This window comes from Pelmatolapia mariae, linkage group LG7 (genome assembly GCF_036321145.2).
Source record: "Pelmatolapia mariae isolate MD_Pm_ZW linkage group LG7, Pm_UMD_F_2, whole genome shotgun sequence".
Taxonomy (NCBI): Eukaryota; Metazoa; Chordata; class Actinopteri; order Cichliformes; family Cichlidae; genus Pelmatolapia; species Pelmatolapia mariae.
The window spans coordinates 13,224,009-13,249,640 of record NC_086233.1 but is presented as its reverse complement, the minus strand read 5'-3'; the positions used below and the strand labels follow the sequence as shown (position 1 = coordinate 13,249,640).

General features: G+C 40.9%; 1 long non-coding RNA gene across 1 annotated transcript; it reads left to right on the top strand.

Moving 5' to 3' along the window:
- Positions 1-17,486: 17,486 nt before the first annotated feature.
- Positions 17,487-22,856, top strand: LOC134631967 (uncharacterized). The gene is made up of 3 exons (XR_010094431.1): positions 17,487-17,660; positions 18,207-18,294; positions 18,465-22,856. It is a non-coding gene; the product is annotated as an uncharacterized LOC134631967 (long non-coding RNA).
- The last annotated feature ends 2,776 nt before the right edge of the window (positions 22,857-25,632 follow it).

Sequence of the window (25,632 nt, the reverse complement as noted above, 5' to 3'; positions counted from 1 at the left end):
TTTGTGCTATTTGTCCTTGCCTTTTTCTATCAGGCCAGAAAAGGCTGCAGTTAGCAACGTCTCAGACAGTAACACAACATTTTCTTCAGTTAGTCACAGAAACCAAAACACTACAATGAAAAACATTCCTAGACTGTTTTTTTTGGTAATTTTTCTGCTTTTTGTATGTAAAGTAGCAACAGTGGGTGTTTATGTGGGACATATAGATACCTGCTTTACCAGTCATATTAGAGCTGTGATGACAGTGAAAACACGCACACACACACACACACACATGCATGTCTGGTTTGCTATCCTCGTGGGGACATCCCATTGACATAATGCTTTCCCTAGCCCCTTACCCTAACCCTAACCATTAAAAATGAATGCCTAACCCTAACCCTTACCCTAAACCTAACCATAACCTAATTGTAACCCTGACAGTAAAACCGCATTTTGAGTGTGAAAATTGCTTTCAACCCCGAGGGGACCTGGATTTTGGTCCCCACGGTGCAGAAAGTCCCCACCAGGATAGTAAAAGTCAGATTTTGGTCCCCACCAGGATAGTACGAACCCGTACACACACACACACACACACACACACACACACACACACACACACACACACACACACACACACACACACACATATCACAGGAAAACATTACTGCTGTTGTCTAGTTTTTCTGGATTTGAACTACAGAATATAGTTATTGTGGTTTTGCATGAGAAAACAGACATCAGCTGTGCTGGGTGGGAATCAGAGATGTTGTGCCACTTATGCATATAATGAACCTTACTTCTTGATTGCATTACCTTTAATATGAGCAGGCAACATGTTTTCATCTTGCAACTGCTGTCAGCAGTAAAGTCTGTCTGCTGGCAGCTATTACCCATCAGAAAAAAAAACACCACCTGCACCATGTTTGACAGATGAGGTGTAGGTGGTATGCATTCAGTTAACTTGTTCCGTATTTGGTCAAAACCTCTTTGCTGGTGCCCAGGTCAATCACTTGGTTACTGAACTATACATGCATCTCTTGGGTTCTGGCCTCTGGCATTTGTGTCTTCATAACCTTTTCAGCCACATTATTACAGTATTAGCAGAGGAATATGAGAAGTATCTCACAAGCCCAGATGTGACACTGACATATATAATTTATAGTGTGCACATTATTAATGTGGATGTCTAATGTAGCATGAAACTAGCATACAACAGCTTTGGGATAACAATTTGGGATGACAATCTACAATGTAGCTTAAAATCTTCACTCTACCCTTATGCGTCCTTATTTTCCCTTCAAATGCTTACTAACTGCAGTGCAAACATTACACCTTTTGTCTTCCTCTCTGCAGATCTCTAACAGTTCTGCACATTGAATATCAAAAAAATCCACCTCACCTGAACAGTATTAGCTCAACATTTATCCTGTGGAAGACCACTGTGTGTGTGTTTGTGTGTGTAGATATATGTTTACTGCAAGTGTGTTGTTCATGGTGAGGATCCTAGAGCCATATAATTACAATGCTATCTTTGTTACTTCAAAGATTAACATCTTTTGTGCATTAAATTCCATTCAGAGTTATCAACTGGTTGTAAGATAAGCAAAATAATAAAATTAAGTTGCAAAGTTGAAGAATCGCTACTGTGTATCTGTGTGACTCACCAGCCTCCAGTCAGTTAAGATTAGTCCTCTCCTGCAGACATTCACTCTCCTGTTGCAGAGCTGCGACTGGCGTAATGCTGGAAGGATTGTGTCACAATAACTGAGAGGAGAAAGAAACTGCAGCAACCAAGGTTTTCCAGAATGAGTCTGCTTCTCAGACAAAATGTGTTATGAGCGCGAGTGATACAGACTTGATTTCAGGGAGGTCTAAGAAATGGTTAATCCATCGCTACAGGAGCAGCAGCAGTTGCAGAGAGAGAGAAAACAAGGAAGGTTGACAAAGATGAACGCACAAGGTGAAGCACTATAGCAACAGCATGTTCTTTCATCAAAGGGGGTCTGATTCAGCAAAGGCTTATTAATTGTGAAATTAGCCACAGAGGACGTTTTTTTTTTTTTTACTTATGTGCAGAAAGGAAACTGCATTTTCTCCACCTTATCAATGACATCTCCATGACAACCATCAAGAAGGCTGAATGACGGCACACATTGTAATTGTGCTGGAGGAACTGTTCTTTGTCTGTATGAATGTGTGTGGGGGGAGAGTGTGTACACACCTCTGTGAGAACCAGATTCTTTGCATGTACCTTATTTTTTGTAATATGAATGCTTGAATGTGAAGGCTTGTAACAGGGACTCAAGAAAGACAAGGATTACTTACAATTTATTCACCATAAAAAGACTTGTAGTTCTTAACAAATAATTATCCTTATTATTTTAAGTCTGATGTGTTTCCCATTAATGCAACTAATGTGGCTCTATAGATCATATTTACTTTGTGCTGTCCAGCCCAGCTGGACCAAATGTTCAGTTCTCCATATAGTATGTAAAAGCTGTTTGTGGTTGTGTATGTTTTATATCTATTTTACTGTGATCCACCCAGTAGGAAAATATGCTCAGCAGGAAGCTGTCAGTAGCCTCATAACAGTTTTCAAAAGCTGCAGTTTCTCTTGTGGCTACCTTAGGCTGGCTCCAGAACTCTCATAGTAAAATGCTAAAGCTAAATTAACTAATTAACCCTAGAAAACCCATGGGGTCGGCTCTGACCCCATGGGTTTTCTAGGGAAACCATGGGGTCAAATTTGACCCCATGGGTTCTCCGGGTTAAAAGCTTTAAATGCTGGTAGAAAAAAATTGTTTCAGTGTCAGTGAATAGTTCCCTCATTTAAAACTAATTTACAAATTATAAATTGGTTTTATAACATACTTTCTTTCGTTCTTTCTTTTAGTTTAGTTTTTAAAGCCTAAAGTTACGACTGTGGGATGTCATGGCACTGGGTCTGTGACCCAGTGCCCAGGGGTGGGCAATCTCAGTCCACGAGGGCCGGTGTCCCTGCAGGTTTTAGATCTCACCCTGGGTCAACACACCTGAATCACATGATTAGTTCGTTACCAGGCCTCTGGAGAACTTCAGGACATGTTGAGGAGCTAATTTAGCCATTTAAATCAGCTGTGTTGGTTCGAGGACACATCTAAAACCTGCAGGGACACCGGCCCTCGTGGACTGAGATTGTCCACCCCTGCCCAGTGCCGCTACTGCCAAATATAGTCACTTCTGGCTCCAAAAAATACCATGAAGGTGGCCAGAATGAGTTTGAGGCTTGAAAATGTGAAGTCCAAAAACCATCAGGTGATATCACTGTGGCCACGTCCATCTTACATATACAGTCTATGCACACTTAAACAAATCAGCAAGTGCAGATAAATATGCCATTTCAAGGTGACTGGGTTGGATCATCCTTAATTCACTCACTGGCTACTTTTAATCAAAAACAATAGTTTTAAATGGTTCAATAAACATCATGCCAGAGATGGGGAAAAAATTAACAGATTATAATGAAATGAATGGCCATAAATAAATGCAAAACCATTAGAGCGCAGTATTTATAAAAACTGCCATGCTTCTGACTTTTTTATATTCTTTGCACATTCTGCTAAGGCTGTTTGTAACCCAGCTGTTACAGTAATTGTCCAAACAATGGTACATGGTTTTTATCACTTTGCTGTAGTCATAGAAACAAGTGTGAGGTCACCTCTGAAGTCTGAGCTAGAAGTGATGTCACTTCTGAGTTGAGCAAAGAAAACAGGGTTTTGCTGCTTACAGTAACAGTGTAGAGCCATTCATGGATTACTCGTAATAGGTATTTTTTCCTCTACCTTTCTTTTTTAATTCTATTGTTATTTAGCAAGCCACACCCACACATTAGTGACAGTATCCATTGCAAGTTTTACTTATATTTGCAAGCCCAGTCTTATATCTTGGATTGTTAGGTAGGCTGTAAAGGGGTATTCCAGTTTGAAATCCCAAGTGGGAACTCGGAAAGAGGAACTAAGAGTGCAACTAAGAGTGCAATATATAATCCCTCCACAAGATGTTAGCATCGGACAGCGTTTTTCCATATGAGGTCTTATTGATATTTTATGGTCATTTGGATTTTATTTATCCGTAATAAAAGCAAAAAATGTAAACACGCCTTTTGTTTGTATGGTAAATCAAATACTTTTATTATTCAGTTTTTGACTAAGAACGGTAAATGGCCTGCATTTGTATAGCGCTTTACTCAGTCCCTAAGGACCCCAAAGCACTTCACACCACATTCAGTCATTCACACACCAGCAATGGCAAGCTACATTGTAGCCACAGGTGCCCTGGGGCGCACTGACAGAGGCGAGGCTGCCGGACACTGGCGCCACCGGGCCCTCTGACAAACATGGGGTTAGTATCTTGCCCAAGGATATTTGGCATGCAGCCAGGAGGCAGCCTGGGATCGAACCACCGACCTTCTGATTAGCGGCTGACCTGCTCTGCCACCTGAGCTACAGCCACCCACATAAAAATAAGAAATAAGAATATAAATAAAGCAAATTATTCGAGTAAAATGCAATTTTCTTTCTGTGCTACTAAGTCTCTTGTAAAGGTTATGTCAAATTATGGTCCTTTAAAATACTTATATTTAGTTTAAAAAAACTAAAAAAAAAATTCAAAGTATATGTAAAAAGAATCCTTAAACGAGCACTTTATATTAACTCATGCAGCTCATATTTATTATTTTTTAATTGCTTTTTTTTCTCGTTTTAGTTAGTAAAAGATTAAACATTCCACCCATGATTAAAAGAAAATGATAAATACACACTTGTAAGTTATTGATATTTTTTATTGTACTTGAAACAGAAATTTCTATAAAATCTTGAGATCTTTGTATGTGTGTATATACACACTAAAAAATGCTGAGTTATTTTCATAACTCAACTTCTGGGGAAAAGTCATGGGTAAGTTGGGTTAGTTTGACAAAATATTGGTTCAAAAGTCATGACTCAGGAGTTGGGTTGGCAATATGCTGGGTTCTTTAATTAACTCCCCGGTTTGAATAATTAAGTTGGGCAGCTTTGATCAAGTATTGGGTTAAAATTTTACCCAATTGTTTGCATTGAAGAGAATCCTCAGAAGAAGCAACATCATTCTTCACAAACTGCCATTTTCAACTACACTGTGACCTGATCAGATATCACTGGACTTCTCCTCTACTATGAAATAAAACATGGTAAACGCAAAGTGAATTCTAACAATTTCAAAGTCATGCGCGTTGGGGTAACAAAAAAACAATCTGCTTTGAATCTAGTTTTTGTATGCTGAATTTTTTTTCTTGGCCTTATTAGACAGATACAGTGAAGACTGACAGAAAAGTAAGAGGGGGAGACATGCGGCAAAGGGGAACAGGTTGGACTTGAACCCAGGCCGAACTGCTTTCAGCCATGCAGCATATGGTTAGCTGCTCATCCAACTGAGCTAAACCGGCACCCAGCAAATAGAAGATTAACCCTCGTGGAGGGTTATGAGTTTCAACCCAATTTTTGGTCAGTTTAACCCATTTTTGGATAAATATCCTACCCCAGTGTGCTGGGTCAAACCAATAACCCAGCCCTGTTACAAATTGGGTTATTTTTCACCCAGCGTTTTTGGTGTGTATGTGAGTGTGACTGTTCTTTGTTTTTCGACAACCTTTGCCCTATCTGCTTGAAAGCAGTAGTACTGGGCACCCGAGTATGAATTATGTTGCATTCCCAAGTTTAACCAGTAAATCCTAGTGTAACCAACTTTAGAGATGTAAAGGTGAATTACAGCGCAATAACTACTTGGACTCGTAATAAAACCCTGGCCAGAATCAGAAGACACCAAATTCGTGAGGGGCCAAAGTATTGAGCAGCAATAATGACTCGGACACAGAATTAACTTTTGAGTAGCCACTCTTGTATTGTTACAAAGTGTAAAAAAACAGTGTCCAATTTGTACAGGGGGGAAAAAAAAGAGTATAAAATACAATAAATAGTGTGCACACTTAAACAAAATAAAAGTACTTGTTGGGGCCCTTTAACAATTCAAGTTATGTTGACAACAGCCAACTTCAAAGGTCCTTTTGAGTGTAATTGGAATATAAGTATGAGTGTGTGGGTGTGTATCTTCTTCGGGGTGAATTGTCCTCAAAATGGTTGGCTAGCCATTAGAGCAGGGCGATATGACCAAAAATATTTATCACGATATACATTTGAAAATTTGCGATAACGATATAACTGACGATATAATTGACACTTGACAAAATACTTTACAACTTTATCAGTGCAAAATAAACCCCAAAAACACCCATCAATGTATTTTCACTTAAACAAGCAGCTGTTTTTTATGTGCATTAAAGTTATATAAAAATTTAACAGTGCAAATGCAAATTCCTTGCTGACAGTTTAACCAAAAGGTATTTTCAGTGGAAATTGGCCAACATATCCTCAGCATAACCATGTATAATATCCACAAAACTTAAAAAGAGGTTATACACACACAATACAGTAATATTATGTTGAAGCACAGTACGTATCACTCTGCGAGGCTCCTGCCTACGATAGCCGTAATGCTCCGACAATCCATCAAGCGGTGCGGGTTCGTAGCTTAGCAAAGTCGTACTAAAACATTTGACAGATTTTCGAGCGCCGTGTACCACATAAAATCGTTTCGAGGTCAGTAAACACAACCAGAATTCATACATAAGGCACACGGGATTATAAGGGGCACTGTCGATTTTCAGAAAAATCAAAGGATTTTTCTGAAAATGTGACGTATTTGTGCCGTATTTTCCAAAAAACACGGTAATAACGACGGCCCGCTAGCATGCTCTACCAAAAATAGTGCTTTGTTGTGTATCTGACAGACGAAAGCTAAACCAGTTCCACACCACTGAAGTTGCAGCATTTTTACAAACCAATTCTGGTTCATCCGTTTCATTCAACGATCCGCTTTCGCCCTTCTCATTCTCCGTTGCCGCCATACTTTTTCCGCCATGTGCGTATGAAAACAAAGGCACTGCGCATGCGCGTTTTATCCATATTCTATCGCAATATTTCATTTTCTTATCATTGCCCAACATTATACCGGTATTACTGTGAACGGTATGATATGGCCCAGCCCTACTCGCCATCTATCACGACCGGAATCTCGTCCTGGTCCTCTGACTTTCCTGTCCTCTCCAAAAAACCTGACCTATAACCCAGGTCATAAAATGTAAATCCTAATCAGTTTTTTCCAGATGCATTGCTTAAGGTTTAAATGTAAAATCAAAATATTGCATCAACCTCGTCTTCATTGCATCAACATCTTAAATCTTATCAAATCAAACAATTCTTGTTGTACAACATTAAATTTTCAAGTGTATCAAATACGAGAACTACACATCTACGTCACTCAAATATTTCTCCATTCATGTAAACATTAATTAAAAAATATTTATGGTAAGTAACCATTGACATTCAAAATACAGTACACCATAACAATGTCAGAACTATGCGCAAATAAGCAACAGAATACACATGTGAGTTCAGTTCAGAGGTATTAAAGCAGTGTGCTTAATTTCTCCACACTGTAGGCCTATTTGTGAGAGAGAAATGCACCAAAAATTACCCTCTAGGTTACTTTAAACTCCCAGGGAACTGACAACAAAAATTAGCTTCAGAGCAGCTAAGAAACATGTTGCTCACAGTTGCTCTGTTTCACAAAGCCGGACACACACTGATGTCGGAATTGCAGCAGCTCTCCGGATGAAAGGTGAGTGGTTAGCCTGTGAGAGACCGAGCTAGCATTAGCGTGTTTCTACAAGTTTTTTTCTTCAGAATAACACTCGTCTTACCAACGTTGCTTCTCTCCTTCATCCAGCCACTCAACTGTGGACTTCCAGCAGGTAAGTATTCTTGCTTTCCTTCCTCTCAATTCTGGGTTTTTGCTCTCTTTCGTCCCTGCGTTTCTCAGTTTAAGTAGCAGATGCCTCCACTCCTGTTCCTGAGATGAGAAAAACCCGGGAGGACCATGCACCTTCACCTCACTTCCTGGCTGACAAGGTGAATGCGGCCTGCATAGGCTCTGATTGGTCCCCAAGTGCTAGGTACCCCCACGTGGGGTGAACTGAGAGGTGCATTTAATTGTCATAGGACTTATGATGCTTTGTTGATGTGAACAGTTAAGATAAAGGAAATAATACCTCCTCTTCCTTTATCATTGGTGTAAATGTGTTTTTTTTTTCATCTGGGCTACACCCTCCCCTCCTGAACTCATGCACGTCCCTGTGTTAAATGATGATTATTCAGGGGGTCAAGGAAGGGGGTGGGAACAGGCTCTTCACCATCACTGATGACCTCTGCCCAAGCTAAAGACAGTCCTTGCAAGAATGATTTTGCTGCTGTGATCAGGGGATTGCCTAACTCTGTATAATCAAGCTGTCGTGGCGGCCGACGGTTTCTCTCAGATCTCCTGACAGAATCATTTGTATCTGTGGTTTCCCCTGTATCCATTGGGACCCTTTCCTCCATTCTCTCCTCAGGATTCGCACCTCTGGTGCCAGCCTCCTGAACTGGAAGTTGCTTTTCTTAGACGTCTGGATCATCAACGGGTGAGTCATTTTCAGTCGAGGCTGTTTCATCCACTTGTTCGATTGATGTGACTCCATCGGTGGGTAAGTACTCAGTATTATCTGTAGTACTGGCTGGCATATCAGGTATGTTGCCAAAATGAGATTGGCTGTCAAAATCAGGTGGGTTGTCAATATCAGGGACATTTAGAGGACTCTCACTGACCGTGGGGACAGGGGGGCTCAACCAAACTGGGATGAGCAGATCATCTTTTTCATCTGAGGAGTTCTCTTCCTCTAGCACGGGACTTGCATGGGTTCTTGGCCTGCTGACACTGGTTTCTGTACATGCTCACTGGTTTCCTCCACAGGTAGGTAGCCACATGATAGCAACAGATCCCGGTGTAGTGTCCTTAGGGGACCATCTTTGCTTTCAGGCTTAACTGTATACAGTGGCTTGCAAAAGTATTCGGCCCCCTTGAACTTTTCCACATTTTGTCACATTACAGCCACAAACATGAATCAGTTTTATTGGAATTCCACGTGAAAGACCAATACAAAGTGGTGTACACGTGAGAAGTGGAACGAAAATCATACATGATTCCAAACATTTTTTACAAATAAATAACTGCAAAGTGGGGTGTGCGTAATTATTCAGCCCCCTGAGTCAATACTTTGTAGAACCACCTGTTGCTGCAATTACAGCTGCCAGTCTTTTAGGGTATGTCTCTACCAGCTTTGCACATCTAGAGACTGAAATCCTTGCCCATTCTTCTTTGCAAAACAGCTCCAGCTCAGTCAGATTAGATGGACGGCGTTTGTGAACAGCAGTTTTCAGATCTTGCCACAGATTCTGGATTGGATTTAGATCTGGACTTTGACTGGGCCATTCTAACACATGGATATGTTTTGTTTTAAACCATTCCATTGTTGCCCTGGCTTTATGTTTAGGCTCGTTGTCCTGCTGGAAGGTGAACCTCCGCCCCAGTCTCAAGTCTTTTGCAGACTCCAAGAGGTTTTCTTCCAAGATTGCCCTGTATTTGGCTCCATCCATCTTCCCATCAACTCTGACCAGCTTCTCTGTCCCTGCTGAAGAGAAGCACCCCCAGAGCATGATGCTGCCACCACCATATTTGACAGTGGGGATGGTGTGTTCAGAGTGATGTGCAGTGTTAGTTTCCACCACACATAGCGTTTTGCATTTTGGCCAAAAAGTTCCATTTTGGTCTCATCTGACCAGAGCACCTTCTTCCACATGTTTGCTGTGTCCCCCACATGGCTTGTGGCAAACTGTGAACAGGACTTCTTATGGTTTTCTGTTAACAATGGCTTTCTTCTTGCCACTCTTCCATAAAGGCCAACTTTGTGCAGTGCACCACTAATAGTTGTCCTATGGACAGATTCCCCCACCTGAGCTGTAGATCTCTGCAGCTCGTCCAGAGTCACCATGGGCCTCTTGGCTGCATTTCTGATCAGCGCTCTCCTTGTTCGGCCTGTGAGTTTAGGTGGACGGCCTTGTCTTGGTAGGTTTACAGTTGTGCCATACTCCTTCCATTTCTGAATGATCACTTGAACAGTGCTCTGTGGGATATTCAAGGCTTGGGAAATCTTTTTGTAGCCTAAGCCTGCTTTAAATTTCTCAATAACTTTATCCCTGACCTGTCTGGTGTCTAAATCCAATCAAGAATCTGTGGCAAGATCTGAAAACTGCTGTTCACAAACGCTGTCCATCTAATCTGACTGAGCTGGAGCTGTTTTGCAAAGAAGAATGGGCAAGGATTTCAGTCTCTAGATGTGCAAAGCTGGTAGAGACAGACCCTAAAAGACTGGCAGCTGTAATTGCAGCAAAAGGTGGTTCTACAAAGTATTGACTCAGGGGGCTGAATAATTACGCACACCCCACTTTGCAGTTATTTATTTGTAAAAAATGTTTGGAATCATGTCTGATTTTCGTTCCACTTCTCACGTGTACACCACTTTGTATTGGTCTTTCACGTGGAATTCCAATAAAATTGATTCATGTTTGTGGCTGTAATGTGACAAAATATGGAAAAGTTCAAGGGGGCCGAATACTTTTGCAAGCCACTGTATACTGGGAGGTTGCCTGCTCTACCCACCACTACATGCACAGTGTGTTCCCATTTGTCTGAAATCTTATGTTTCCCCCAGATGCGGACATTCCTGACCAATACCCGATCTCCAGCTCCAAGTCTGAGGCAGTTACATATCTGTCAAACCTCATTTTGTTCTTGTGAGCTATCTTTGCAGCCATGTCCATAGCTAGCCTGTAGCTTTCTTTGAGACGTGACTTGAGTTTTTGCACATATTCAGAGTGAGACGAGTGCTGTTCCTCTTGAACGCAAGGTCAACTGGTAACCAATGTTGGCGTCCGAACATCAGTTCGTATGGGGTGAAACCAGTCACCTCATTCCTGGTGCAGTTATAAGCGTGGACCAGGGGTCTTACATGGTCATGTCAACAGGACTTATTTTGATCACGGAGAGTGCCCAACATGTCAAGCAAGGTACGATTAAATCGTTCCACAGGGTTGCCCCTAGGATGGCATTGGGTTGTCCTCATCTTGTGGATACCAGCCACCTGACAGAGTTCCTTGATTGTGTGGGACTCGAAATCTGGACCCTGGTCCAGAGGCGGAGGCAGACATTTGATACACCTGGGGCTTAGCCCTAAAGGGTAGTATGCATGTGGGATTTGGGGGGGGGGGGAATAGGGAAAAATATATATCACATATGCGGGACACCTTAAACTAGTTTTTTAATTAAGCAGCAAGGCAGAACAAAATCAGGGCTGTATCAAGACACGAGGACTAAACCCCAATTCAACCAAACCCAGAACTGATCCGGAATTAAAACAGGACTACAACAATTCAAAATCAGGACTACTTAGGATTTAACCAAGACAGAACCAGAATCAGAACTAGATGATAGTTGCACTAAAAATCATCATAGACCTGCACTACACGCATTTTTTAATTCTACCAAAGTACACTATTTAGATTGAGAAAAGTTTATATAATTATTTAGCCTTGTTGTGCAAACAAGCCTGCATAACTTAATAAATATAGAATTTGAAAAATAACAAACCTAAAAAGAAACACTAGGTACTAGATACATGAGTACCTATGATACGGTGATACTTTTGGTAAACAACCATTTGACTAACATGTCTGTCTCACCTGGCTCTTGTTCCATCTCTGTTCTGTCCTCATTCTCCATCTCCATCTCTGTTCCTCTCTCTCCCTCTTTGTGCTGACAATCAAGCCAAACACCAACATCATCAAATATACAGTTGAAACCAGATATTTACAAACTCTTCAGATAAAAACACAAACACTTTTTTAATTGTAACATCAAATCAGACTAAATGTTTATTTTTTTAGGTTGATAAATATAAAAAAAAACATATTTGTTAACTTTGAGAGTAAAGAGAGAAACTATCTGTATTTCTTAATTGCAAATGGCACCAAATTGTATTCAAAATTGAGCCACACTTATGGAGCTCCACAATTCTTTTCCTGGTGTTTTGGTTGATATCTCTTGATTTTCCCATTTCAAAGAAACAGGCTCTGTGTTATGGAAAGCCAGGACTGCCATAATGAATTAATTAAATACACCATTAAATAATTAATTAAATGTGGCAATAATTAATTAATTACATGTGTCATAAATATTTATGTAATTAATTATTTCCAATTTTAATTAATTATTGCCACATTTAATTAATTATTTAATGGTGTATTTAATTAATTCATTATTGCAGTCCTTGCGTTCCATACTGTGTTTTGCCTTATATGCATCCACAGGTGTGCCACTAATTTACTCACATGGACTCTACTAACCTATCAGAAGCTTCTTCAGCTCAGAATGGAATCGTCTGGAGTTTTCTTATTAATTAACAATAAACTTAGTGTATATGTACTCCTACATTTGATGAAAGTAATAAAAAATAGACAGCTCTGTCTCTCTTTATTCTGACATTTAACTAATTCAAAAGATATTTCAATATTTATTTATCCAAAACAAAACAAGTTTACTCCAAATTGATGTTGTACAGTAAAAAAATGTTCTTGTGTTTTCTATAAAGTGTATGTAAATATCTGGTTTAAACTGTGAATATACTGCTGTGTATTGAAATTCCTCTTGTTTTGCATAGAAATATACTGAACAACATACAAAGTATAATATATAAAATAACATCTACCTGAGTTTTTTCTTTGAAAGAAGCCCATTATGTCCATTCTTGTATATCAGTACATTACTGAAACGGATTTATTTAGCCGTGGAGGGTAACAACTGAAAATATGAAATAAACATACATGTAAGCTAAGACTCTCTAAAGAAACAGGATTGTTGTTCGGCTTTTCATTTCGCCATTTGTTGATTCACTTGAAGAACAAGTAACGTAATATGGGTCAAGTGATCAGTTTGATATCAATCTTTCGTGATACACCGTCATATTTACATTATTTGTGCAGTACGAATGATTTGCTTTGGTACCTGGTCAAACTTCAGTTCTCCTCTGTCTGCCTGGCTGCGCTTCTCCAACAGCGCACTCGCAGGCAGCAGCTCCCCCCGCCCCCTCGCTCAGTCGCTTAGTGTCTGAGCTCGGATCATACCAATATTAGGGGGGATTTACGCACAGTCGTAAATTCCCACAGTGTGCACTATGTGCTTCGAATATTGTGTGTAGTTTTTGTTTTATACAGTTGTCAGCCAGGCATCTAACTATGAAAAAATTACACTCCAAAAGACCCCGGGCTTCTGAAAAAACAACCCGGGCTTAAGCCCAGTAAGAGCTCAAGGAAGCTCACCCCCCCGCTCCGCCACTGCCCTGGTCACTATGCAACTTTTCTGGGATGCCATAGTGCAACATAAAGTTCTCCCACAGACACTTTGCCACTGTGCGGGCCTTTTTATTAGGTATTGGGATAGCAACGGCAAATTTATTGAAGTGATCTGTGATCACCAATATATCCTTGGTTACACTTTTTTCAGCTTCCAGGGACAAGAAGTCCATGCACAAGAGTTCAAGAGGTCGTGTTGTGGTAATGTTGACCAAGGGAGCCGCTCTTTCAGGTTGTGCCTTCCTCCGCACGCACCTGCCACATGTCTTCACTTTCCTTTCCACGTCCAAAGCCATCCTTGGCCAATAAAATCTGGTCCTTACAAGGTCCAGTGTGACCGATATGGTCATGCAGGCTGGTGAGGACTATGTTGCGAAGCTCAGCTGGAAGTACAAGCTGGTAGGTTGTCTGGGACCCTTCTTGGCGTTGCCTGTACAAGACATTGTTGCGGAGCTCGAGACGGTTAGCTCTCAGAGGAGGAGTGGAAGTTCGGGGAGCTGTGTACGCATGGTTGGAGGTGGTGTGTCCCCATGTTGGATCTGGGAAATAACATGCTTTATACACTGATCGGCACTTTGCGCGTCTGCCAGCTCTGCCTCAGTTAGATGGGGAATGGTTGGCAGACCTCCAAACTGTTCCTCTTGCCCATAGCTATCAGGTACAGCGCTAGGAGACATTGCAAGAACCTCCACCAAGGCAACACAATCTGCATCTGCCCCTCTTTCATCGTCATGACTGATGCTGTAGGTGAACTGCCTCTCACAGATTGCTTTCACAACAGACTGATTGACTGCATTGATGTTGTCTGGATCACAAAGGTGATCTTGAGTGAACTGCTGTATGCGTTCAATCTCTTTTTGTGATTTCAGATCATCTGCTAGCCCTCCATGTGGTCTGCGTGATAATCCATCTGCATCTCCATTCTGCTTCCCTGGACGATAGAGGAGTTTGAAAGAGAATGTGGACAGTGGTGCTAGCCACCTATAGCTAGTTGCGCCAAGTTTTGCTGAAGTCAGAATGTAAGTCAGCGGATTACTATCCGTTACCACGGTGAAGTGGTTGCCGTAGAGATAGTGACTGAACTTTTCTGTAACTGACAACTTGAGCGCCAAAAACTCCAACTTGTGCGCTGGATAGCGATTTTCGCTCCGTGGTAGCCCTCTACTTCCGTAGCCTATGACTCTAAGTTGGCCTTCTTGCTCCTGATACAACACAGCACTGAGCCCGGTGGTACTGGCGTCGGTGTGCAGTATATAGGGTTTCTGGGGATCAGCGAAGGCAAGTACAGGGGCTGTGGTGAGACTTTTGATGACTGACTTGAAGGCTTGCTGGCAAGCTGGCGTCCAGCGACCTCCAAAGGACTCCTTTGGGTCATGGTACTGATGTGCATTTTGTCTTGAGTTTGCTTTTAATTTCTTGTGGCTAGGTGGGTACCCCGAGGTTAAGTTGTGGAGAGGTTTCAATATGTTGGAATACCCCTTAACAAACCTTCTATAGTACCCACCAAAACCAAGAAACGACTTTAACGCTCGCAGAGTCTGGGGGACAGGCCATGTTTTAAGAGCCGAAATCTTCTCAGGGTCAGTCTGAACACCATTTCTGGAGACCACATGTCCCAGATAACGGACTTAAGTCTGGAAGAAGACACATTTCTCTGGTGACAGCTTTAACCGAAACTCTTTCAGAAGAGTGAGAACTTTCATGAGTCTTTCTTCGTGTTCCTCAAGGGTTCGGGAGAATACTATCACGTCATCAAGGAAGACCAACGCATCCTTCAAATGCATATCCCCCATGCACCGCTCCATTAACCTCTGGAATGTGCTGGGGGCGTTTGTCACACCCTGAGGACACACGAAGGTTGTCTTCAGTTGTCTGCTTCTTCGACCTCGATCTGATAGTATCCTGATTTAAGATCAAGAACAGAGAACCACTGAGAACCATTGAGGGCTGTCCTCTAGCTTTGGAAGGCTGTACGCATCCTTTATAGTCTAGAGGTTTAGACGCCTATAATCAATGCACAACCGGACTTGGCCGTTCTTTTTCCGCACTACCACTATAGGTGACGCAAATGGAGACTCTGACTCTCTGATAACTCCTGCATCGAGCATGTCATCCGAAAGTTTTATACGATGTTGCACCTGGTCTGTCCGGCCAAAATTCAGGTCATGCTGTGCAAACACCTCAGGCATGCTGTTGAGTTGCTGTGTGATGCATTGTTTCCATTCCAGTGGAACAGTGGAGTCACCAAAATTGAAAGTTATAGTGGGCTCTTGGGAGGATGGAGTCTCTGGCGTTCTCTGTGGTGGTTCTGACTACTTGGTCTTGTTGTGCTCCTTTAATAGGATGGTCTGATAAGCACTAACCTCTGCAATAGTACACTTGGCAGGGATGACAATCTCGTGGTCAGACTCGTTGGGGGAAGTCAACCAGACAGGCTTTAAGTAGCAGGCCACCAGGCAAGGGGGACGACAATGGATACTCAATGACAACGGAATTTTCATCCTGAAAGCCCCTGCCAAGGGCGACTCCCTCCACCACTACGGTTGAACCAGCTGGAATGACTTGAGGCATCTTGCCTTGCAGCTTCACTACCCCCTGATGGTTGTCACTTGTCTGCTTCCGTCTCAACTCCATGATTTTAAAGACTACTTTGTAGCCATGTGGAAGGGGTTGATGACCGGCTAAGTCAGTCTCTCAGTAGATGTCGAACAGTAATCTAGAGTGTTTGTGCCTATGAGCACGAGGGATTGTGAAGTGTCAGGGACGATTAAAGCAACTGTGTTTACATCTACTGGAACACCTATAAAGTCCTTTGGAAAAGTTATGGTCATTTCTATATAGCCAAAGTAGGTCACTAGCTGGCCATTAGCACCTTCCACTTCTAAGAGGTCATGTAGTGGCTTGATCTTCTGCTCTGAAAGGTGCTGCTTGTAAAATGACTCAGGAACGGTGGTAACTTGGGAGCCTGAGTCAAGAAGGCAGTTGACTTCTTCACCTCTCACAGTCACTTGAGCTGTAATCTTGGCACAAATCAACTGTTTAGGGAGTTGGAAAGATTGTTTCTGCTCTGAATGTTTTAAGCCAGAACATGCTTGTGCTTTGACGTTCTTTGCTGGTGTACTTACTTTGTTAACCTCAGCTGTGATTTTGTCTTCATTGTTTATGTCTGAAGGACGTTGTTGACTCTCCTCAGCTCCTGTTTGTCCCACAACAGGAACTGTTAGCTATTTAAAGGTGAGTCTGAACCATCTTGCGCTTCCCACTGGCACTGTTTTGCCTCCAACTGCTTCTTTTTTTCTGCCACTAGGTTGGGGTTAGCAGGGTCAACACAGCATGGGACGATGTGCCCATCTTCACCGCAGTTGAAACAATTCCAGGGCTTGGGTCAGTTTCTTTGTAGTCTGTCTTTGCATACGTCCATCTACATCACGTGGCTTTGACATATTACTCTGCGGCTTCCCTGCAGATCCCTTGCTGTTAGCCAACTTTGTTTTTTTTTTCTGTGACATGAATGTAGTTAGTTGACTGTGCAGCCTCGCCACGTGGTTTCTCAGATCCTCAATAGCAATAATGCTACTCTCATGTTTCTCCTCTGGTTAAAAAACTTGTGCACCCTGGAACTGTAACTGAGTTCTTTGCTTTGTGGTGCCAATGTGTTTTCTCATACGACTAGTTTTTGCTTGCAGTTGATCTTCCTCAGTGTGAATCACTAACAAGAAGTCTGAGAATTGGGGTGTGCTGCTCTTCTTTTGTTCAGTTGCAGGGCGCTGAGTATGGTGTTGTCCCAACATCCCCTGCAGAACTGTTTAAGGAGATGTTTGTCCACTTCTTCACGTGCGACTCCCCCCCTCTTCGTGGCTCTGTTTAATGCTAGCTGTGGCCGGTGAAGGTAAGTGGATGATTTCTCACCTGGATCTTGGAGGGTGTTCAGGAATTGAGCAAAACATTCCTCCCCATCTTCTACAGTACCAAAGGCTGAATCTAAAAGCTGTAAGTAGGTCGCAGGCGGTGACTCAGGCCGTAAGCTCTTAACTATATCAGCTGCTGGTGGGAGAAAGCTCTCATGGATCTTTCTGGATATTTGCAGAGGGGACATGCTGGGATCATTTTGGAGCAGTTCAATGTGTGTGCGCCATGTGTCATAATCAGTTTCATTGTTAGGTCTGGGAACCTTACCGGAGAAGGAATGGAGTCTCACCTGGGACTGGATGTGTGGGACATCTTGCCTTCGTACGATATGCTCTACCACGACCTTCTGAATGTCAGGTGGGTTCAAGTCACTTACTAAAAGGGACGCTGCTCTCCTTCCATTAGTGAGGGGAGCATGATCAGTGGCACCAATATCACTTGGTGTAACATCTGAATGGGAGGTGTGACACTGTTGCACTTTAGGAGCAGGCAGAGATACGACAGTGGTCTCGACATATGTGGGGGAAGGATCTTCAGTGGTTGGTGGCATGGCTTCCACATCCCCCCCAATATGACACATCATCTCCTTCAGCACCTCACCATAGTCTTTGCTACTCAGCTTAGCTAGTTCCTTGAGCTCAGCTAAGTAGGTCTTCGTAACATTACTCCCAACCTTGGTAGTGTACACGCTGCTAAGTGTCTTAATTTCATAGACAATGCTGGGGTCAGCTTGTGCTGTGTACGTGTAAGGTAAGCAAGGTTCTAAACCTTCTAAGGCTGAACTGCTAGAATATTCAACGATCAGGTTTTGGTAGAAGTCGGACAGTGAATCATCAACAAAAAGGACTCTTCCAATTTTACCATACTGTTTCAGAAAGTCAATGAACTGTTCATCTTTTTCAGATACCTGTGTTATCCCAGCGACAACAACTGCATTAGATATTTTAACAGCAGACTTTTGTATGAAATCCATACTGGTCATCAGTGTTGGGTAAGTTACTTTAAATTAGTAACTTAGTTAAATTACTAGTTACTTCTATCAAAAGTAACTCAGTTACTTCAAGTTACTCGTTACTTTCAAAGTAACTAGTTACTAGGGAAAGTAACTTTGGTTTTACTCAGAATTCTCTTGTTAATGTGTTGCTTCCCTAACTTCCCCAGCAGGATTGCCAGTCTTCTAGCTTGCTTACTTGCCACAAGTGCACTGTGCCACCTACCAACAGAAAGGAAAAAATAATGTACATATTTCCACGACAGAAATCCCACGCCTGGACCATCGTTGACTGCCACCATGATTCTAGCCCACGTCACAGCGTCATGTACGCTTTTTACATCCAACACGAAAACTGCAGTCGTGGTGCTTTCGATTGTACTCAGAACTCGGAAATTCTGCCTCCCGAATAGGAAGATGTAGGTAACTCCAGACTGCAGATGAGCTGCATACAGGGCTGGACTGGGACAAAAAAAATTGGCCCGGGCATTTTGACTAGAGACCGGCCCACTATTATAGGAAAAATCATAAAGCCTTTGAATGAAAACAAACACTGGTGTGACAGTGATGTACACTGTTTTGATTGTATATATGTATCAATCTATAAATTGTTTGTTGTAAGATTCAGATAATTATTTTTTAAAAGCTAGATATTTTAAATGAGAATAAGAAAGAAAAGTACTTCTTTGTGCCCCCCTCTGATGTGAACAGTTAAGATAAAGGAAATAATACCCTCTCTTCCTTTATCATTGGTGTAAAAGTGTTTTTTTCATCTGGGCCAAACTAGTGTTTAGGAAACACATGATTTATATTCTTTTATCAATGTGTCATTTTTTTTTATTTTATTTCAGTCTAACTCTACAGTATCAGTAGTAAATGCTGTTTATCATGCATGCCTATGCGAGGATCCTCTGTGGTTCAAAAACCACAAAACTGCTGCCTGATATAGCCATATGGAGTGTTTGAGCCCTGCACAGCAGCAAAAACAAGTGCCTATTACCTGCTCTTTCTCTACCCTGTTCTGATGAAAATCACCACTCTGAACAAGTACTCTCAGCTGGAAGCAAGAGACACCCACAGCACTGTATGTTTAGCCATCATGACTAACCAGGCACCTGCTTGATTTCCCTTTAAGGGAAAGAACACACTTTTGAGATTTTTTTTATAGCTAACTTTCAAGCAGTTCACTGAATAGCAGGTCTATTACTGACACTCTGCTTTGGAAGAGAAAAGAACAAAGAAATTATGGAGGTGTACATGTATCTTTTTACATTAGCGCAACTCGCTTGTTCATTTGTAATTAAAATGCATTACAAAATTACATATTACATATTCAGAGACAAAAAAAGGTGAGGATATCCAATTCATGTGGCTAACAAGGCTCAACACCAGAACCTCTCTTTCACTGATTCCCTTTGTTTGTGTTATGTAGTATAAGAATGAGCCATATAAATCATTGTCAGCTTGGTCAGAAACTGTTGATGGATCAGTCCCAAACTATGGAGTTAATTCATTACATAATATTACACTGGTGGAAGAATCTTATCTTAATATCTGTTTGGCTTATGATTGCCTTTGATGATAATGAGACTTGTTTTTCCAGAAAGGAGACGCTGCTCCACATCATCACACTGTCTAAACAAAAACCTTTTACCCTAATGGTCCAGCAGTCAGAATAGCCTTCTCACCCTCTTCTCCATCCATCGACCCTATGATCCAACTGCTATAGGCAGAACCTGGACTCATCGCTGAAAACAACCTTCAGATTCCAGTGCACAAGTTGTTGACACCAGTCCAAACATTCTTGATTGTGAAAGGCACTAATAGCAGGCCTACTAACTAGCAGTCCTGTGAGACTAGTTGTGTGCAGTCTGTTCTGGATTGCCTGGGTACACAGCTAGATTGGCTGTATCTGGGTGTCAGCAGCTCAAAACAAGAGTGAATAACAGAATAAGTTGTTTGGCATTGGCAGGGAACAGTTGGCAGTTTTTTCATGGGTACAAACCACCCTTCTGCTGCTCAACACACAAATGCATTTTCATTACAAATGTGGCACCATTTAAGGGAAAGTAAACAGGCTTTCCAACAGTATATGATTTATTGCCAAGAAGCACTGTTACAACACTTAATACATTGATCAAGCATAAATTTCCTAACTTCTGTGCTAAGTTTAGCTATGAAATAAGAAAACAGTAATATATATTCTGCAAAACTGGAAGTTATTACACTTTTTCCCAATAACATATGATACAGATTATGGTCAGTAATGTTTAGAGATGTATAGTATATGTTTCAGGCATAGTGGTAGGCATGTAGTAAATAGTAATCCTCCTTAATCCTTTGCTGGCTATATCTAAAGTTGTCAGATGGAGATCTACAGAGAGTATTAAAACTCTGTATGGCCCCACTAAGGACCACCCACCATGCACTGCTGCTTGCACAACAAATAAAACAAGATTCAGTTTAAAATGCTAAAGTACTTCATCTATTTTACTGCCTAAAATGTAAAAAATATTTTACTTTATTTTGACAGGCAGAAGGAAAGAAGGAATGGCACACAGAAGATTTATGGATATAGTGAAGGAGGTGCATGCAGAGGGTCTTTACAGTGCTCTTACAGTTTTGATGAAGGGAAAGCTGAAATTAAGAAATAATTTTGGCTGACTCATTTTTACCACAAATGAGCCTACACATGGCTCTGTATACATACTCAACAGTTTTCATAACTTCAAAAGAGAAATTAAAAAGAGAGTTACTTGTGGTGAAGACTATTTTAACAGCACTTTAACAGCTTTATTTTTTTCTGTTTGTCATCATCATTATTATCATCACTACAAAAACCCACCTCTGAACTCTAGACATCTGTTAGATGTGTAATAAAGTAACTCTTTTCTAACAATGAACAACTTCCATGCATAAACCCCCAAACAAAACAGCCATAATAAAAGTAAACAATTATTACTGTTTTATTATTTTAAGATAACGCTGTAAAACCTTGTCTTTATGAGTACATAAATGCCTCTGTTTACATTGTACATGAACACAAAGAGACATGCAATGGATTATACAGTCTTGCTACCTGTTTCACTCTCCTTTGCTGATGGAAGGTGTAAACAATGTACAATATGAATTATCCAACAGCAGATGTTGTGTAAAGATAAAAGAACACTTTCAGTACATTTGTTAGTTATTAAGGTACACACAGTGCATAAAAATAATTTGTTAGCTTGTCCACATAGTCTTTGCTGTATAATGTTTAGCTTTTCATTCTAAATGATACAGGTTCTTAGGCATTTAGTAGAGGAAAAGCTTCACTGATGTACATTCAAAATTGTACATTTATTACAGTATACTGCTACAGTGTATAACAAAGGTGTGTGCTGACAGTTGGTGGGATGATTATACTGCTTTTAAGCTTACAAATTCTCAGAATAAGCAGCGTTCCCCTCCAAGCTAAATACAATTTAAACTGAGCACTATGTGTCTAACGGCAGGCGCTGATGCAACATGTGCGTGTCCTTGTCCACTCCTTTAACCTCACAGGGTTTGTTTTTCTATTTGCTCCTCCCCTTGTAGCTCTGCTCTTGATATTAAGCTGCAAAGGGACTTTTTCCCCCAATTGTCAGCATTGCCACTGTCTGCCTGTGGACACAGTGGTCAGATGTGCCTTTTAATGCTCTGAAACTGATCAGACATGACAGGATGAGGTTAATCTACCTCAGGAGTTAATGGGCTAGCTCACCAGGACTTCATAGTAGGCTGTTTACAAAAGCGGGGATTATGTATGTGCAATATCAATGCCTTACTTTCAGTCTTAACACATTCATTAATTCTCACTTTTTACCTTTTTAGGAGGAAAAGAATGTGCTTACAAAGTGCTTACTAAAACACTTCAGCATTACCAGTTGATCATTATAAACTTAGATTTAAGAAAGAGTTAAAAGGCAATACAACTAGGAGAAATTACACAAACACATACACACACAGGTGCAAATACATAGAAAATACTTTCTACAGTTTTTCCAGTTACATTTTTCCCTTATTAGCTTCTCATTATTGGCTTCATTCAGAACTGCATTTACAATCCATCTCCTCATATACTATATCTTGAATAATCAGGACCCATTATATCTTAAAGACCTTGTAGTATCTTACTATCCTAAAAGAGGACTTCATTCTCACATTGTAGGTTTACTTGTGGTTACTAGAATTTTCAAAACCCTCACTCAGTTATGCTGCATTGAGCTTAGGCTGTTGGGAGGCCTCCCATGATATACTGTTTCTTTTTCATTCATTTCTTTTCGCTTCTATGTATTTATAAACCTCTACTATATTTAATCATAAATACTTATTAAACTATTAAACTAAGCTATTTCTTCCATAGTGTGTCTTTTGTCCTGTTTCTTTCTGCTCTCTCTCTCTTTCCCCTCACCCCTGACTGGTTGTGGGGAATGGCCGCCCCTTTGTGAGGCTGCTTCTGCCTGAGATTTTTTCTCTGTTAAAAGGGAGTTTTTCATTCATTCTATTGCCAGTAGCTTGGTTGTGGGGTTCCATGTGCTTGATGGAGTTTCTTTCTAATATTGTAAGGTCTTAGCTTTATAATATAAAGCACCTTGAACAGAGTCTTGCTGACAGTTTATGTGGGTTGTATGTAATTTTAATAGAACAAATATGGATTAAATTAGATTTTTAATAAAAAAAATCAAACAGTGGCAGTGTTTTTCTACTTTTCACACTCACATTCACACCTATGGACGATTTAGAATTATCAATTAACCTAACCTCACCTCCCCCCCACTCCATGTCTTTGGACTGTGGGAGGAAGCTGAAGTACCCAGAGAGAACACGGGGACCACGGGAGAACATGCAAACTCCACATAGAAAGTCCCTGATCTGATGGTAAAATTGAAGTCAGGACCTTGCTGTGAGGCAACAGTGCTAACCATAGCTGCTCCATGATGTTATTCAAATTTCTATTATATTACAGTACTATTTTGACCCCCAGCTCTCAGAATATAACCTTTTTTAACAGGTCAATGCAGAGTGGAGTGGAGTTAGACTTCATCATGGTAACTGATACTAAGCTGCCTAACAGATTACACAGGCATTGGCTCTGTTTCACTGTGCCTTTTGGTAAAATAATCTGTAATAACTGAAAGTAGACATAGATGATTAAACTAAAACTAGGTATAAAAAGTATATTATTTAACTTTAAACTAACAAACAAATCAAGCTAACAAGGGCGGAGGTGGTGCAGTGTTTGGCACTTTTCCCTTACAGCAACTATGTCTTGGGTCCAAATTTACAATCTGACTGGGGCCTTTCTTTCTTTCTTTCTTTTCTGGGGGGCCTTTCTGCATGGAGTTTGCATGTTCTTTTTATGTCTGTGTGGGTTCTCTACAGGTACTGTGACTGCTCCCACAGTCCTGAGATATGCAGTAAGTGGAGTAAGGTAAATTTGTGATTTTAAATTGGGTTTAGGTATGAATGTTAGTGCGAATGGTTGTCTGTCTCTCTGTGTTAGCCCTGTCCTGGGTGTACCCTGCCTCTTGCCCCATGGCACCAGCACCCCTGAAACCAGAAGAAGATGGATGAAATAAAAATAAAAAATAGACAAGAGCTAGCTGAAATTATACAGTGTGGTTACAAAACTATCCTAAATAAAAGAAATAAAAAAATAAAATACAGGAACTGCTTTTTACTTTTTGTCAGTCTGACATAAAAAAGAGGTTTCCTAAGAGGTTTTGAACAGAGATCTACGCACACAAGTGAAATGCAAAGTTTGTGGCACTTGAGCTCTGTCAGTCATTTGTCTCTGCATGTGTGCGACACATACAAACACAAACACTGACTACTAAAGCATTACAACATCTGTTTCAGGCTGGATGGGACTTTCAACAGCCATCTTTTGATGCAAATAACCACTTTATAAAAATAGAAACTTCTGCTTTTGTCCACCTTACAAATGTGTGTTAGAAATGGACACACAGAGACACACACACACTTATTAGTGCTGAAGGCATATCTACTCTAAAGGGAACTACCATAAGTGTGATAAATATTTTTTTTGTTATATTTTAAGACTCCTTGAGAACACAAGTGCTCAATGTTATATGTTGATTTTAAAGGTCAAATCTTGATACAAATACACTTATGCTTAGACATCACTTAGCATAACAACTTATTTTGTAAAATAAATAATCTGAGAAATAAGTAAGTAGGTTTGGTTTTGATTTAGGTGATTTGGAGTCTGAAATGTATATCAGTCAGACTATCAGTCAGACCTTTGAAAAGTCACAGCAATATTTGCTATTTCATGGAACAAATTTCACCAAATGTTTTGGAGGACTGCAATTAACATTACTCATAGAGCCACATGACTAAGTTGAAATAAATCACCAGAGTTGTTTAAGAAGGCCTGTCATGCTATTGTGATTTGCACATATCCATTTCTCTGGCCACTTTGTTAGGTATACCTGATCAACTGCTCCTAACATAAATATCAATCAGCCACACATGGCACTAGTTTAGGTAGGAACCACAGACATGGTCAAAATGAACTGAAGTTCAAACTGACATGGGTTTTTAACATGTGCTGTTTGTCTCAAAAACCCCAATACAGCCTGGTTTGAAACTGTTGATCTGCTGGAATCTTTTTGCACAACCAACGCTAGGGTTAGAGCAAAAATGCTTTGCTGATTTCAGAGGTCAGGGAATAATGCTCATGTAAACGTAACACAATTAGGCTGAAATTGCTGGTAATGGACCCCCACCTCCCCCCCAACACACACACACACACACACACACACACACACACACACACACACACACACACACACACACACACACACACACACACAATTAATAGCAATACACCTTACATATATTTTGTTAGCTTGTTTTAATAAAATTGCTTGCTGTTGGTCATCAAAAACCAAAAAGAGGCATTTGGAAAAAAAAGTACAAGATTTATCCGGTTTAATATGGGCACCAATGTCCAAACTGCTGAGTAAAAAAAATTCCCCAAGTTTCCTCTAAACAACAAACCTGTCAGCTGATGTCAACAAACCTGCGAACATTTTATACCAAACCTCTAAAGGAGGCAGATTTCATGAAAAATATCACTATCCACCTGAGAGAACCAACAAACTGGACCTGAGCAAAGCGGGAACCAGCCCTCCTCAGCAGGGACTTTTTTTTTTTTTTTTTTTTTACAGCGAAACGTGTGCTGTGTAAAACTGTGGGTGTGTAAACTTTGGTGCACGCGTCCTGCCGGCTCGGGGCGTTTTTGCGAGGCTCCGCGCTCAGAGAGCAGCGCGCGGGCTGCGGCGATCTGTC